At 39.1% G+C, this 17620-nt stretch overlaps 1 protein-coding gene across 1 annotated transcript in view; it reads left to right on the top strand.

The window, feature by feature from the left end:
* TMEFF2 (transmembrane protein with EGF like and two follistatin like domains 2) overlaps positions 1–17620 on the top strand; it is a 172628-nt gene that overhangs the window by 146909 nt on the left and 8099 nt on the right. The gene's annotated exons all lie outside the window — the stretch shown is intronic.

Below are 17620 nucleotides of genomic sequence, written 5' to 3'. Positions count from 1 at the left end.
CACTTTTCAGAGCAGAACTGCACTTTACGTATTGCTCATAGCTCACGAGTTTTCTGTTGTCGTTTCCTTTGATTCTGTGCTATGCGTTCATCTCATGGGCACTTCCTAAACCACTTTTCTTTCCCATATCTTTCAGCTCCACAGACACTCTGTATGGTGCTTGAAAGTAGTACACAAATCACATGGACTATTGTAGGTCTCCACCTTTCTTAACATGAAAGATAATCACAGCCACACAGAATCCTCTTGGCCATTAAGGTCACTTGCGCCTTTTTGTCCCCATTCCTTCACCCCAGAAGAAAGGGGTATTTTGTTTGTGGGCAAAGCCATGTTTCTCCTCACAGCGAGAATTCTTTTATTCTGTGGGATGGCAAAGGTACAACCCCCCTACTTACCCAAGGAGAAAGAAACTTGAGAAACATCATTAATCATGCAAACTGTCTCCTGTACTAGTGCCAGCAAAGTAATCTTCCTTACTCCACCCATCAATATTCTTGACACCTGTCTTAAAACTTAGGTCATGCATATCCATCTGCCATTATAGAAGTGTCAATGTGCCAACACCTCTTGCTATTTTTAGGGTCATATGAAAAGTATTCATCAACTTTCTGTCACCTCGTCCAATTTGTCACCTTTAATGTTTTCTACCAACATCCTCATTGGTCACCTTTTTTTAAAAACAAGTGTTTTTAGGAAGATGTTCGAGACTTCACTGGGCACTGAAGAGAGTAATGTTTCCAGTGCCAATCAGAGGGCAACAACTTTTGGGCTCACTTTCTCTGCGAGAACCTCCCTATTGTTAATGATAGGAAGTGCATGTCATCTTCTCCAGAACAAGAAGCTTAGAGATGGGTTTTCTTTATCACCTTGATGCCCATTCATGGAATAACAGGGCCAGAATCTCAGCAGATTTAAATCAGTATAGTTCTATTTTAATCAATGGTGCAGTGTTGATTTATACCAGCTGCTGATCTGGCCCATAAATTTTTAACTAGGAGTATGCTGCCTTCAGTACCACCAGCATTCAGAGACAAATGACCATGATCCCCGTCTCATCATCTTGACAGTGTTGATAGTACAGATGTGGATGAAAACAAAGCCCAAGCTATGTATTTATGAACAATTTGTAATAACCATACAGAAAGGATTTTGAGTCGTATGTCAGTCAGTAGAAAACAAAACATATGACACCTACCCCACTACCACTGGAGGATGTCTGAATTCCTTCCCAGTATATAGCTTGATGTCCAGCTCTAAGCATGGATAGGGAAAAGGCATCTCTTTTCTGATGTACATGAAGAAATTCTGCAAATTGCTTACACAGTGAAATTGAGATACTTTACCAGTGCTATTGGATTTTCGACATTAATATACCCAGGTTTAAACTCTGGGTTTACATACCATCTGCCTCATCCTTATCCTTCTTTGAATAATAAGCAAAATAGATAAAATCCTCTCCGTTTTCATTGTGTGGAGTTTCAGGTAGATAAGGATTTGCAATTCCAGAGCTCCAAACAAGTCTTTGACCAAGTACATGCTCTTATTTTCAAGTGGAAGATCTGTGACAAAAATCAATACTACCTTCACAGTTATTATAATGAATCTGACCCATAGCCTTTCTTAGGATGGCCGCAAGCTTTCATCATGTGTCTAAGGTTTATTTATAAATATTGATTTATATTATAGATTACCTCTAACATTTCCTATAAAATACTCAAGTCTTGCTGTTTTGCTCTCCATGCTCTGCTTGGTATCAAAGGTACAGCAATAAATCAAAAAGACGTGCCTAAAGCCACCACTGATAGCCACAGCGTCCAAGTTATAATAATGAGTTGTTTTGTTTTAATTTTAAGGAAGATCTTGCTTGGAAAGCATTATTTTGATTTAAACATTACTTTGGAAGTCACAGCAGATTCTGTTTACTCAAAAAGAAAAAAAAGTGAAACCTTCATATGCAAATGTATGGCATTTCAAAATGTCATATAGCTGTATCTACATATAAATAAGCTGCTTTCTGTATTCTATGATAGCAAGGCTGTTTTGATATAGAAATTGAATAATGATATACAAATTAAAACCAGTGGGATATCATTGGGCCAAGCTTTAGGGCTGTTATTTCCTTAACCATCACTGAACTAGTTAGCTAATATTGCTATCCTTTTGCACAGATAGCCGTGGAGTCCAGAATAGGAACATGGTACATAACTGTTACTTGTTTATTTATTAAGAAGTGTAGTGAGAGCAAATATACCAGAAAAGAAGTGCATGTTCATGCTGCTCCTTACTCCACTGGTGGTTCTATTGACTATTGGAGACATCCGGGTTTGGATCCCAGAAGATCAGTATTGAATCTAGAGGATGGCAGGTAGTTTGGTTTCAATATACTTGTTCCAGCTGATCCACCTCTGCCACCCCCTTTACTGCCATGCAGTAATATCATGGATGGATTTGGGCCTATAAAGTAGTTTTGTTCTTCGCTCTCTCCTACCCTTTTATTTGTGTTGTGGGGTTGGGTTTGTTTCTCTGTTTGGTTTTTGTTCCTTGTTTCTTGGTTTTTGAGAATAAACTGTCTTGTTTTAATGATACTGATGCATAGATGGGAAGTTTGGTGGTCTCAGTTCAGTTCCCAGTGTGCACATTTCAAGAGTCACTATCATTGGCACTAGCCTGCAACCTTAACCAATAGACCAAGAAGGGAATAGAAGCTGAAGTACCCTTTCAGTCTAGAGAGGAACACTTCATTCTAGGGTGGAGAAATGTATCCAGCCATTATCAGGGCTGTACCTGTTCTATGGATAAATACAACACTTCTCATGTCTCCATCTCCAGTAGAGGGCTTTGGCACACAGGCTAACAAGCTGGAACCCTCCAGATTTCTAAACTGACACCAACATTTGTAAAATATTGAATTACAGTAATAATCATATTGTCCCATTCATTAAAAGTTCAGGTCCATCAATGGCTATTAGCCAGAATGGGCAAGGATGGTGTCCCTAGCCTCTGTTTGCCAGAAGCTGGGAATGGATCACTTGATGACTACCTGTTCAGTTCATTCCCTCTGGGGCACCTGGCATTGGCCACTGTCAGAAGACAGGATACTGGGCTAGATGGACTTTTGATCTGACCCATTGTGGCCATTCTTATGTTAATGAGCTGCTTCATGCACCTGCCCAGGGAATAAGGGGATATACGGTAACCCCCTTACTTCCCCCATAAGGGCTACATACCCTACCAATCTGTGCATGGGAGCAGTGGGGCTGTGGTTTTTAAAAATAAAAAAAAATTAAAAAAAAAAGTGGGTGAACTAACCTAAATTAAATTCTATGTTCCCCAAATGGGAAGTGGGTAAACTCCATTTACCCTTGATTACACTACAGGACTATGGGGGAGGGAGAGTAGCTGCCATGGAGCCAGTAGTGCCTCTCCCCCACAGGTGCACAGGGAGCAGCTAACACCTTGTCTCTACTTCCAAAACAGCAGACAGCACAGATAGCATGGAGGGTGATTTAATCCATGTCAGGTGTAGGACTGCCACACACAGTTCTTCCCTGGAGCAATAGGGACCAAACTGGGACTCTAAATCACAATTCAGTCCCCAGTCTACTCCTGTGCCAGTACACCTGCACACTGCTCCTTACCCACGGCTTCTCCTAACCCCATGATCTAGCCCTGAGTCGTTAAGCCAGAGTTTTATATAACTGTTCCTTCCCAGAACATCTGTGGGGACTGAACTTGCAACCTGTGGATCTAAGCATGAGTCCCTACTGTGTAAGCTAAATAACCAGATTGCTAGTGCAATGCCAATAGCAAACTCTTAAACGTCAAGATCTGGTCTCGTCACTCAAGAGGGACAAAGAGCCATGCGTGCTAGTGTAGGAGAAATTGTTTTAAGACACATTTGTCTGGTTAGTGCTTTTTATTTTCCGTTTTAGACCTGCTAATATCACTGATTGCGTGTACTGAGAGTGCAATCACATGGCAAGTGGTTATTGTTATTTGTATTACAGTAGCACCTAGAAGTGCCAGGCAGGTTGGGACCCCACAGGGCTAGGCTCTGTATAGACATATAATAAAAGAATTCCTTCCCCCAGCTTGCTTACAAGCTCAGTATAAACAAAATACAATGGCCAAACGAATGGGGATGGGACAGGCGAGAAGGGTAACAATAATACGTGCTTGTTTTGAATGAACTAGCATCATTGTGGCTTATAGGAAATGGATTAACGGGTTAATTGGAATTTTGTCAAGCAATCCTCAACCTATTCAGTTGTTTCACCAGTACTGTGTATAAATGTAGGTACATTTTAATGGTTTTAAAAACTCAGAAATGTTTTTAGACTATAATTTTTTTCAAATATGCTGACATGCTTTGATTATTTTTGCTTGGTATGAACATCTGGGGATTATTAGTGTGCCTTTATTCATAACTTTCCATTATTAATTATGGCAACAGACTGAATAATTATGATATACTGCTGTAAGAGGCAGAGATCTTACTATTTTTGCAGTGTACTGTATTAGAAACCATCGTCTCAAACATAAAAAGTACTACGTTATTTTTAAAACAGAAAATGGATGTTATCCTCAGTCCAGGGAACTCGTTTGCATGACAACCTTTAAAATGAATAAGTGACTGAGTCGTGCAAGTGTCTTTTGTGTCTGAGAAAAGATATGAATGCAATTTAATTCAGAGGGATCCATTTTTTCCCTGCTTGGTAAAATTAATAATATCAGGATGGTATTTATTACACGGTTTTCAGGGAGCTGCATATGGAAGGACGTGAGAGGCTCAACTGCCTAGTGTGACTCCACCGAAGCCATTGAAAGAAAAGGAGGACTTGTGGCACCTTAGAGACTAACCGATTCACTAGAGCACAAGCTTTCGTGAGCTACAGCTCACTTCCTCAGATGCATCTGAGGAAGTGAGCTGTAGCTCACGAAAGCTTGTGCTCTAGTGAATCGGTTAGTCTCTAAGGTGCCACAAGTCCTCCTTTTCTTTTTGCGAATACAGACTAACACGGCTGCTACTCTGAAACCTGTCATGAAGCCATTGAGTTACTCTTGGGTGAATTTAGCCCCATGTTGTAACATGCTGTTGAGGGGAGGTTTTCAAAGGCACAGGTGGCATTTCAGTGCCCAACTTCCACTGACTGTCAATGGGAGTGGGATCCAAACTTCAATTTGTACTTTTGGATTCGTTCTCCCTTTTGAGCAAATTCTTCAGGTCAATGCGCAGCCCAAGTAGCACCCTGGTGGGGAAGTGAAGGAAAAGGAGTCTTCTTTCCAGAACAATGATAGAGCTGCTCCATGGAGTATGTTGGCTCCAGGAGCCTTCTGCACCTCTGCCATAGCAACAAGACCATACAAGAATGACACCTCTGGCTGCAGCCCACGCCTGTCTGCTTCATGCCGCCATGCAGAGAGCTTCCGCACATGGGACTCCATGTTACACAGGGTATGTGCCCTTTACACATGCCCCCTTCAAATTCTGCCCCACCTTCATCACCCTTGAGAGTAGAACTTCTCTGGTTCTGCTGCACCTTCCATGGTCACAGGGTCAGGATTTGCAACATTTTAAGAGAAATGGAATACCCATTAAACAGATGGTTAATTTACTATAGTTGAGACATGAACGGCTGTTAGTGACTAAATTGTTTCCTGCTGAAATATGGTCTGTTCGTTGGAAGCACTAATCAGATGTAGGAAGTCCTGCTCTGTGGAGCACAAACTTGAACAAAGGAAATACTGTATCTGTCTGTTCCATCAGAACCAGGGCTTTGTTGTGACCTCTTGGTTCTTATATTGCTTCTGTCACCTTGCTGTCTGAGCACCTCATGTGCCTGGGAATTCTGGGTAGCTATCCACACATGTAGTAAAATTATTTAATGGCCCCTGCTAGGTGCGGAGTGCTCTCAACTGTTGTTGAAGTAAATAGAAGAAAACCCACTAAAACAATCATGAATGATCAGAGACAGGGGATTTGAGCCTAAGTGGCATCATTGCCCCACTCCTTCTGCCCATGCAGTGCGGTGGATATCTCTGGGTTGTGGGGGCATGGCTAGGAGGGAGCTGTGCTGAGGAAGTGCTACAGCACCATTCCCCCTGCAGATGCATAGCCACAGGAAGGAACGCTGACTCTGAAAGAATCGTGGGGGAGTATCAAAGGATTTCCCTGTGCATGCACCAGCAGTGTTGGCCCTGAACCTTCGCCCCAGTCATTGTAACCTTTCCAGGTAACTATGACCATCCCGTGAGTTTTTCCACATCTGCTGGGTGGGCCTTTGTTCTTACAATCTAACTTCAGCTCTCTAGTCATTTCCATTGCCTTCTTCTAAACTCCTTGGACAAATTCCTAATAGTGAAGTGCTCAGAGCTGCAGGCAGTAATCTTGGTGCCGCCTCACAACAGATGCACTGAGAAGAAATATCATCATGCTGCTCTGTGACATTGTGCCTCGCTTGCGCTGCTCAGTACCACATTGGCTTTTCTTTCTCCCTTCAGAATAAATGTCTGAGTGGAAGTGGATGCTCTGCTCCTCCCTCCTACCCCTTGGCACACACAAACATATGCACACACTCAATCTTGGATGCTTGTATAATCTGAATTACACACTGCTTAACCATGTCTCTCATTCAGAGAAGGAGAGGTTGGAATTCTTCCATGTAGGCTTTGGTGCATATCATTGGGAAAATTGCCAGATATATGAAAAGGGACACAGTTCCAAAAGGGATAGAGAAGTTTAAGCAAGTAGAACTGACCCAGTTAGGAAAGCAAGAGGAGAGTCCCTTTTCCCACATTTAAATCCTCAGAAAGTGTGATTTGTGAGGAGTTGCCACTTCAGTACCAATAGGAGAACTCTGATGTAAATTTGATTGACCTCAGCAGCATTTGAAGTGTTGTGTTATTATATAAGTGAATTCTTCTTCACGTTGTCTCCAGTGAGATAGGCATAAAATAGCTTTAATTGAATATTTGGCATTGTGTCTTCTGGTACCATCCCATATTATGTCTACACAACTATGCAATCTCCAAAAAATGCAATCTCGCCCCACTCACGTCCATTCAGAATAGTACCACAAAGATCATTTTCCTAACCCATCTCTTCGCATCCCTCCATTAGCTGCTTCTTCATTATGGCATCAAACATAAAACTGCTTGTCTTCACTCCCCTGGCCCTAAACAGCTTGTCTCCACCTACCTATCATACGTTAATCAGTACTGAAAGATGGACTCCTGCCTCTGATGACCCAGGATGCCAGCCTAAAACTCTCCTTTGCCATGTTGCCTACCAAAAACTTAGGCTGCTGATATCTTTGGTCCACTGACTGTCAACCTGGCCACTTGCCTCATTGTTTCTTGTACTCTCCTGTCAGTATCGACCAGTTGTCTCGTGGTTTATATTTCAATTGTAAGCCCTTTGAGACAAGAACCATCTTCTTGTTCTGTATTTGAACAGTGCTTAGCACAACAGAGTCTTGGTCTAGGACTGCAGCTCTTAGATGCTGTGATAATACAAATAATAATAATTTTGAAAGCCCTTGCTGGGGAATTTCCATTTTACAGTAAAAAGAAAAGGAGTACTTGTGGCACCTTAGAGACTAACCAATTTATTAGAGCATAAGCTTTCGTGAGCTACAGCTCACTTCATCAGATGCATATCGTGGAAACTGCAGCAGACTTTATATATACACAGAGAATATGAAACAAACACAAACCTTAATCTTTTTTACCTAAGCCAACATTTTCTTACATGGTCATTATCTATTAATTGAATGCCAATACTGTGCGCTGCGCTCTAGGAAACAGAGAGGATGACATGGGAATCTATAACCTAAGGCACTGATCTTGCATGTTCTTAATCACATTATAAATCTCATTGATTGAGATGGGACTATTCATATAATGTAGAATTAGACCATTCTCAAACATATACAATTCCCACAGTGCCAGATTTTTGTCTGTTCCCATCCAGAGTAGCTCATTTGATGTGAATGGATTTATTCCAAATTTTTTCTGGTGTGACTGAGATTTAAATCTAGCCCATTGAGTTCAAAGGAAGTTTGGGGACTGTGAAGACTGCAGGATCAGGATTTAGATTGCATTTTCTCTGTCCTGTGTAGAATATGCTCCTGTTCTTAGACAAATTCTTTCTTCATTTGTATCTCACCTTCTATTCAGAGTTTTACATAAGATTCAATGTTTATTAGCTTCCAAATATGTGTGCATAGATACAGATGTATAGTTAGACTGAAATTAACAAAGTAAAAAGAATACTAAATACAGTTGCAATAATTTTTAATGAGATGAAATCAACATGTCCTTAAACATACATATTAAGGAGCATAGACCAGATATCTGTAAATGGATGTCTTTTATTTAACATTTTCTAAGAGATTCCTTCAGTGGAAGCAAGGTCTCTAAGACTAGTCATCTATTATTACATCATAGATTAATTTCCACTTTAATGGTCCTGAATAAACTTTTTAGTAACTAATTGTATGCTTATAACCAGTTTTATAGTGATTTCTTTTCATCATGTCCTTATTTTATTCTGTTAAATGAATGCAGAGGCGGGCCTAGTTAATGGCATTTTTCTTCCGTTTTTTATTTACTTGATCTTTTGTTTGTGGAACTCAATCACTCATTTCTGAGATAAAGAGCAATTACAAGGCTTTCTGTCATTTCGAAGACTTGGAAGAAGTCTAAAGTATGGAAGCAGTTGTCTCTTTTTTCCCACCTTGGAGAAGTTAAAATTATGAACAAGCAAAAAATTTTCCCAAGAAAGAGGGAACCAAGGAGGAAAAAAATGAGGCATTAAGTTATTAAATATAACAAAAATTCAGTTATGTTGTTTGTCACTTCTTTGACTCACTGCCCCAGGAGGGGTTCAGGGAAGGATTATGCCATTAGAATCATATAGCCTGCTAGCCCTTATACACCAACCCTACTGCATGGACTGGGGCAGAAGGAAAGCATGGTCCCAGGTCTTCCCAGCCACTTTGGCTTGATGTCCACCCTGGAGCACATGGAGAGAACATCCCCAGCTCATCCCCAGTTACAGTGAAGAGCTCCTGGCTTTCCCCACACCCTGTACAAAGCTCAGAGAAAATCTAACCCCAGTAATCATAATGAAAATGGCATATGCAGTTACTCCTGCATGTGAAGTAAATTGTAGTAAATGAAGAGCACTGTTATTAAAGGGTGTGGCACGGTATGATTTCCTTGTTAAGTGTCAACTTAGTGGATTGATTTAAGATGCAGTTATTCCTGAAAAAATCAAGACCTTATCCGTGTTCATGTATTCCCATTAATGTCTGAGATAACTGAGGAAAATGCATAATCTTCCATTTCTGTTGCTTTGGAAGTTCTCCACTACAACCGGTAATCTGCTTAGATGAATGTTACAGATATTCCAAACGCTAAGAATTGTTTTTCAAAAGTCTCGAATGCTGTAATTCCAGACAGAAGTTTCTTGAAGACAAATATTAAAATTACATTTTGTTTTCTTTCAATGTTTTTGTAATTGTGTGACCATAGATAATATGCAAGTGAACAGTCATTGGGCCCAGGGGTGTTGTTTGGGCTTCAGAAGTCAGGAAGGATTTTTTCCCATAGCACAGCATTGTACTGAGAGGTGCACTATGGGACTGAAGAGCATTTCTCAATCTTTTCCTGTATTTTTCCTCACTACGTCCCTGTGAGGCAAGGAAATGCTATTATCTCCAGTTTGCAGTTGCGGAATTGAGACACAGAGTGATTACAACCCAAAGCCTCAGGTATTTAGGCCCCTAACTCCCATTGGTTTAAATGAGAGTTAGGCACCTAAATACTTTTGGGTTTCTGGCAAAGTTACACAAGTAGTCTGTGGTGGAGCTGAGAACTGAACCTGTTTCCTTAGTCTTAGACTAGTGTTCTAACCATTGGATAGTCCTTCCTCCAAGAGGTTTGTGGTCCCTTCTGGTGGTGAGATGGTGATTTTACAGGACAAGCTGTCTGCTACATCCTCTGGAAAATTCTAGGAGAAATGGTTGGGCAGATTTAGCTAACTGGAAATGCAGTATGTGGGCCAAAAATGTGGGAATGTTTAAGTCTTTGGACATCTATAATATTTTTTCTATTTTTTTTGGATGTGCCACTCTTTTTCATGTTGTATACATAATAAATGCAAATAGAAAAATAGGTGTGAAGCATCCTAAGAGAAGTTCATAGTAACAGGAAATTCTATGACTTCAAATAGGACTGAAGTCATGGGGGAGGGGGTTTGTCATACCACACAGTCTCCATGATGTTCCCCATGAGCCTGTTGAATTGGCTAATAAAACACATGGTATTGGTCTTTGGTCTCCACAGCTATTTCCGAGGGTATACTTGAAAATATTCTCGTAGGCATACAAAGATTAGAAGATTATTTGATTCTTTAGAGAGCAGATTAGATTTACTGTCTATAAAAATGTCTGATCAGGAGAGAAAAATTAATATTTGTTGACAAAAGTATTAATGAAATCCATGAAAAATTAAATAGCTGTGGACAGAACACAAGACATTTGTCATTGGGCTAATTCAAGTACTTTTGCCTAGGAAATATGACAGTCTATAACATTTTGCCACGATCTATGACGTGTTCTGGATTTTCCCAACACTCTTGTGGGGAAGAAACTGTATGATTTTAATGCAAAAGCTTTACATATTACGAGTGATTGTAACACTCACACACACACACACACTCCCTTCAGAAGTCTAAATTATTTTCTGTCTCCAATAAGGAGCTTCTACAAATATTTTCCACAAAATCTATTACCCATACAATGATTGTAACTTTCTTATTACCTGTTCATCTTAAAAGGCTAATAAGCAGAGATGGCCAAAAGTCAGAATTTTCATTTTGCAGGAAAAGTTTGCCATTTTAATATTTGTTTTCATTCCAAATTTGGGGCATAAATATGTCTTAAATACCCCATAAAATACAATTTTTTAAAAATCCATTCTAAAAATATTGTTTTGGGGGGGTAGTCAAAATTTCATCTCAACTCTAAATTATTATTTCAAAATGTTTCATGGAATTTTTTTGCATTTTTATTTTATTATTTTACATTATTTCATTACATGTAACAGTATTGCATATTATCACATCATATCAATTAATTTTTATGTTTATATTATTTTATTTTCAAAATCATTGAGTAGTTGCTATTTAATACAGATTGAAACATTTTACCTTATTTCCTAGATCAAAGTGTCTCCCATTTGTGTCGTAATGAAACAGATTGACGCTTTGACAGTTTCAGTAAGAACATAAGTTAAGCACTCAGTGATGAATTAGACAAGCATCTGTTTTCAGTATCCTAGAAAAATAACTCCAGGTTAACACAAGGATATTGAAAACAGCAGCTCCTCATATTAGTACACTGAGAGCTTATCTTCTTTTCATGTTGAAAGTGTCAGTTGTCAGTCTGTTTCATTACAACACAAACAGGAGACCTTTTCAACAGGACAAGAAGATGTGATGTTTCAATCTGTACAAAGGAGCATCTACCCTTAGTGATTTTAGAAGTAAAACAATAAAATAGAATATTTAACGATGATATTATGCCATTATGATATGTCATTTTATGATCTCTGAGTAGTACTGCATAATATGGCATGACTTGCCATGGTATGACACATCGTACTATGCACTGACATGTCATGAAAATTGTCATAATAATACAAATACTGTGAAAGTGAAAAAACCTAACATAAAATAAATATTGAAATGAAAAATTCATTTTGAAATAGAATTTTGAATTTTTCCAAAATGAATTTTTTGAAGCCAAAAATTTTGTTTCATGGGAAATTTCATTAAAATCAATACAATTTCATTAAAATGTTAGTTTTGTTGAAATGACGTTTTCTGATGAAAAACTGTTCTGAAGAAAATTTTCCAACCAGCTTTACTGATAATAGGTCTGGGGGGCAAATGTGATATTTCTTTTAAAAACAAAAAATTGAGGTATACTTCCAGGTGTGTCAAGAATCACATATGTTCAGAGAAAGAAACTATTGATTCTACAAGCTGAATTTTCATCTTTGGGCTATCTGTTTTATTTCCATCCAAATTTGGTCTTAGGAAATTTCAGAAAAAGTATGGCTTCCATTATTTTGATGAAAATAAACTTTTCCTTACCACCTAGTTGTCTAATAAGGATATATATAGAATGTTTCATATTTGAAGATGAGCTATCAACCTTAATATTACGTCAATTTAATACACTTTGAACTCACGGGTAGCATTGCTCTCTGCCAGAAAAAAGAAGTCTGACTTTAAATTTAAGCTTTGCTCTCTGTAGATGTGAGATTGGTGCTGAAGATGAGCTCCTCAGTTTAGTGATGAAATCTGATTAGTTTAAATATGTGCCTGCAATATCTGCTTTTTGAATAATCACAAATTATGCTGGGAAAACCCCGTTATTTCTTCTCCTGTGAGGCCTGGAAACCTGTTTTGCTCAGTTATAACCCCCAGGGTATCATAAAGTCTTTTTTATTTCATCAGTGGTCTAAATGTTAAAGAAAATGGCTTTGCTTTATGGGTCTTATTTCAGTAATTATTATTGAATGATGAACAGTGAATGAACCACACATGACAAATGGTAGTCTCATTGCTTAATGCATCTCTGGAAGGTGCTCTGATAGAATTATGCTATGGTAATGAGCATTAGAACCTAGACGATCTAGAAATGATTTAAAGAAATAAAAGCACATTGCAATGTTTTGATGGTTTGTTTGTTTTTTAATTGCACTGATTTTCATAGCTCATCAATTCAAAATGAAACAGCTTTTAGTGAATACTTTATTTTTGGATTTGGGTCTCCTTGAGTCTGTAAAAATGAATCTTCTTATCTGTGCAGTGAAAAAAAAAATTGCAATACGTGGAGAAGGTCTAAGGTTTCCATGCAAGAGAAATATTCTGGTTGGGAAACAAAATGCTCCCATATCGCACAATTGTTAGAGAATTTGTTAAATTGTATGAACTCTGCTTTCATCCTGTTTGGGATGCTCTTCTGTCTTTTGAATAACTTAAACTGCAGATCAAACTAGAAATGAGGTTTTCTACCATACTGTAGCTTTATGCTTGATAAGATAAGGAAAGGAAATCTTGAGAGCTCAATATCTAACTGCTTTAGAGAAGACTCTAATCAACAAGAGGAACTGTGGATGATTCATTTCTAAATTTCATGGTTTCCTCCTATCTGGATTAAAAGATAAAGCATTATATGGAGCATTTGTAAATCCTGGGCTATTCCATTTCTGATCCAGTCAAACATTCTCCATCACAGTATTATACTTACGGATTTTCAAATTATTGGGCCTAGGTTATCTTTTGCAATGTGCTAGGAGCTAGATGCACAGTGTACTGTTTTTCACACAAGACATAACCACACAAGGAGGGAAAAATCATTCCTTCTCCTATATGAAAAGTGTTGCCATCCCCTGTGCCCTGAAACCATGGAGAACCCTCCACAAGTTCAGGGATATGCCTTTATCCACTTCCACCCTTGCCAACACTGTTACATTTTCCCCAGAGGTAATGCAGGCTAGATTCCTCTCAGCACTGTGAAGTCCACCCCCTCTCCTGCTCCAAAGGGTATCCTATTGGTGGTATGGTGGTGCTGCCCACAAATCAAGGAGAAGCAGGGATCCTTGCTAGTCCAGGGCACAGGGCCACCTGCAGACAATTCTAGGCCATCTGCAAATTCACCAATATCCACAAGGCTTGGAGGAAAAAAAAATGCTGCTCTCTGCCTTTTTTTGTAAGGACACAAACCCCATCCCATAGCCTTGTTAGTAATGACTGAATCTCCAAATATTCCAAATAATATGGATATTAGCAATGGACACAGCTGGCCAGAGCTGAAAATGCTTCAACCTCACATTTAGACAGTACCCAACCATGTCCAGCACCACAACAGCTGACACGTCTTTCTACTAACAGGTGTATGTCTTGCTGTAGCCAGGCTCAGGAGGGAACCTTGGGGAGTTTTTCTCCCATGAGGCCCAATATAGCTATGTTTTCCCTCAAAAGGGAGCAGTCTGGTCCATGCAAAGGAACTGTGCATCATGATACCTAGTATTCCACAGTGTTTAACTACCAGCCGCCCTTCCACAGGTAAGACAGCTACATCACGATGAAGGGCTCAGTTAAGGGCCTAGATAGCTAGACTTGTATTAAAATATGTATGTATGTCGTGGTGAACAGTGGCTATCAAAAAATGGGACAATAATATAGCAGCCGCTCTCCATTGTATCCTCACACAGGAACTGCCCATAACCTACACAGCCAGGTAGGCTAATGCTGCTTATTTCAGTGTTAGTTACCTCTCCATGGTTCTTATCACCCTGGTCTGGAATATGGTAGCTCAGCAACTGTACTGCTGGGCAGAGAAGAGCCTCTGAAAGATGTTGACACTGCAGGTACTCTGCACTGATAGCACAACTATTGCAAGTTTGTACCGGACCCCCAGGCTTCATGTCTCTAGCCCTTCCTCCACGGCTGCAAATTCCTTACTCAAGCAGGAGAAAGAAGGGCTATTTCTGCATCCTCAGTCTGGTGCACTATTTTTCACCCCCTTCCTATGGCTTTTGCTGCAGCAGGGGAGAATTTAGCCCTATATTCTGATATGTCCTCACAAAACCCTAATTGTGAAAGAGGGCTTTGCATGTTTTAGCAATATCCATAGTTCGGCCACTCCTCAAGGTTTTCCGGGATTGTGGTTTGCTTTTATCTCTTTTAAGATAAGGAAGAATATTCAACTTTATTAGTGCAAGTTGTGAAGACAGCAGAATTCTCTTTGGACAGTAGTGATAGGAAAAAATGCATTATGAAAAATTGAATCTTGGATCTGCTATACCTGTTTTTCCTAAAGGCAAGATAATACTTAAGCATACCTAATGCTGGCATGGCTGAGCTACAGAGCTGAACATAAATTATCATTGTTTTATTAAATCCAAGGAAAATGCAAATCTTTTGTTATTGCTTCCATTTATTTCTGTCAATGTCAGATATCTATCATCAGATATATCCCTCCATTATTCGCTTGTTTTTTCTGGCTTTATTATTGGTGTTAAAATGTATTTTAAAATATTACTAGCAAACTCGAATATTATCATCATAGATGAGAATGCACAACAATGTAAAATTTCAAAACAAAAATCAGCCTTACCTGTTTCATTAGGGCCAGAATGTGCAATTAAGAGCACAGTCGCTATCCGAAGTACACACACTTAGAGCTAGGCAGGAAATGGGTTTCCCATCCTGTGAATTTTTTTGAGATTTTGTCATTTTTTTTTCCCTTCCTGAATCAGGACAAAAGTCGAAATCTTGAAGATTTTTGTGAACTAAAAGCCTGAGAAAAAAATTGGATTGGGTCAGGCAAAATGTTTTGTTTTGATCATTTCAAAATATTTCATTTCAATTTTGACCTCAATTTTTTATTTTTTTTTTACTAAAAGTTAACTTAAATTTGGAAATAAAAAGTTATTTCAAACTGAAAAAAAAATGGAAATTTTTTGTTTCAAAAATATCAGAATATCCCATTTTGACAAGTAGGAAATTGGATGTTTAAATAATTAAAACATTATTTTTTCAAAAACGGGAAATTTGTTGAAAATGATCCTTTCCTGCAAACAGTTTCACTTTTTACAACTCAGTGTTTTCTGACTAAAAAGCATTTCACCGAAAAATTCCCAGCCAGCTCTCTAAAAGAGAGTCCATCATTTTGCACTCTTTAGTCTGCTGACCCCAGTGTACCCGGCCTACTGTGTAAACCCGGGCAACTGGGGATGGGGCTGTGTCTTTTCTATGCCCCTTTCATCTAATTTCTCCCTTTCCCTCCTAGCCTTTTGGATTAAGTTTACCCTGCAATAAAAGACCCATGGCAACAAGTCTCTGGGCCTGGGTCAACTGACTTGGGCTCATGGGATTCACGCCACAGGCTAAAATAGCAGTGTAGGGGTTCGGGCTTAGGCTGGGGAAACCTGGCAAGGGCGGGTGGTTACACTGTAGAATAAACCAAGGTCACTTGAGCCCAGTTCTGAGACTTGTCGACAGGTGGGAGGGGGTTGTAGTGCTCACATACCACTTGGTATGACCTTGGGCTCCCTCATGTGTAGAGCCTGCCTTTGTGTCTGGCCTTGCATAGCAGGCATTGAGGGAGAATGTTCTCTCTCGCTCGCTCTATGCCAGGGCCAGATAATCTGACATTTCACATATTAAAAAAAAAGTCCAGATATAAGTCTATGAAGTATGTGCTGAAATCCCTAACCAAGATAGGACAGCTTTGAATGTATTTATCAAGTGTCGTTAACAACTTGATGTTCTACCAAATGAGAGTGAGTATATTGCAGATGGTGCTTAGGCATTTAAACACATTATGTAAATGTTAAACATAGACCCATTTCAACCTAAATTCATATTTGGAGCTTTCAGTTTACTGACAACATTGGGGTAAATATTTTCTTTGATTCATATGTTCAGTGCCGATCTAATGCTTGTGGAAATATACCTGTGCACATTGCAAGAGACTATATAATAATGTTGTATGTCTCATCCAAAGATCTCAAAGCACTTTATGAGTATTAAAGAATTTATCCTCACAAGCCCCACTACAGAAGAAGGAATCCCATTTTACATCTGTGGAATCTGAAGCACAGAGTCGTTAAGCAACATGCCCAGTGTCACACAGAAAGTCTGTGACAGAACTGAAAATAAAAACCAGGATTTTTAAGTTCTACTCCTGTGCTTTAGCCACAAAACCATCCTTCATCTCACTACGTGCATTCCACTGAGCATAGAATCAGAGGGTTAGAAGGGACTGCAAGGGTCATCTAGTCTAACTCCCTGCCAAGATGCAGGATTTGTTGTGTCTAAACCATCCAAGACAGATGGCTATCCATCCAGCCTCCTTTTGAAAACCTCCAGTGAAGGAGCTTTCACAACCTCCCTTGGCCATCTATTCCATTGTCCTACTGTTCTTACAGTTAGGAAGTTTTTCCTGAGATTTAATCCAAATCTGCTATGCTGTAGTTTAAACTCATTCCCTCTTGTCCTGCCCTCTGGGGCAAAAGAGAACAATTTGTCTCTTTTATGGTAGTATAAGTATAGTATATCGATGTCCAAGTATATCGATGTCAAGTATATTGATGTCCAGATTCTTCCTAGCCCTGCATGATTCTGCGGAGAGAGAATTTAAAGGATAACAGATATTATTGGACATTTTTCATGGAATATGTTGTGATGTTTAAATATAGTAAAAACATTTTTTAAATAGTAAAGTTAGGTTTTCTGGCAACACAGTGCACAAACCTAAAGGGAATTAGATAAGCAAAAGAATCACAAAATAGCTTACAAAGCTCTGCATCTGTGCTAGGTGATTCCTGTCTAATATTAGTCCTGTTTAAGCATAGATTTCTGGGTTGCAAAATCATTTCAGTATTTCTCTTTCTTTTACAACTAAATAGGAGTCTTTCACATCTTGCCCTTTTGAATTTTTCCTATGTTGTATCTTGAGCATTTAATGCCATGTTTCTTCTCACCTCCCCTTACTTCATGCTTCCAGGTTGATGATGTTCTTTTCACCTGTGTTCA

This window comes from Lepidochelys olivacea (assembly GCF_965140295.1).
Source record: "Lepidochelys olivacea isolate rLepOli2 genome assembly, chromosome: 11".
Taxonomy (NCBI): Eukaryota; Metazoa; Chordata; order Testudines; family Cheloniidae; genus Lepidochelys; species Lepidochelys olivacea.
This window is presented reverse-complemented; position numbering and strand designations above follow the sequence as displayed.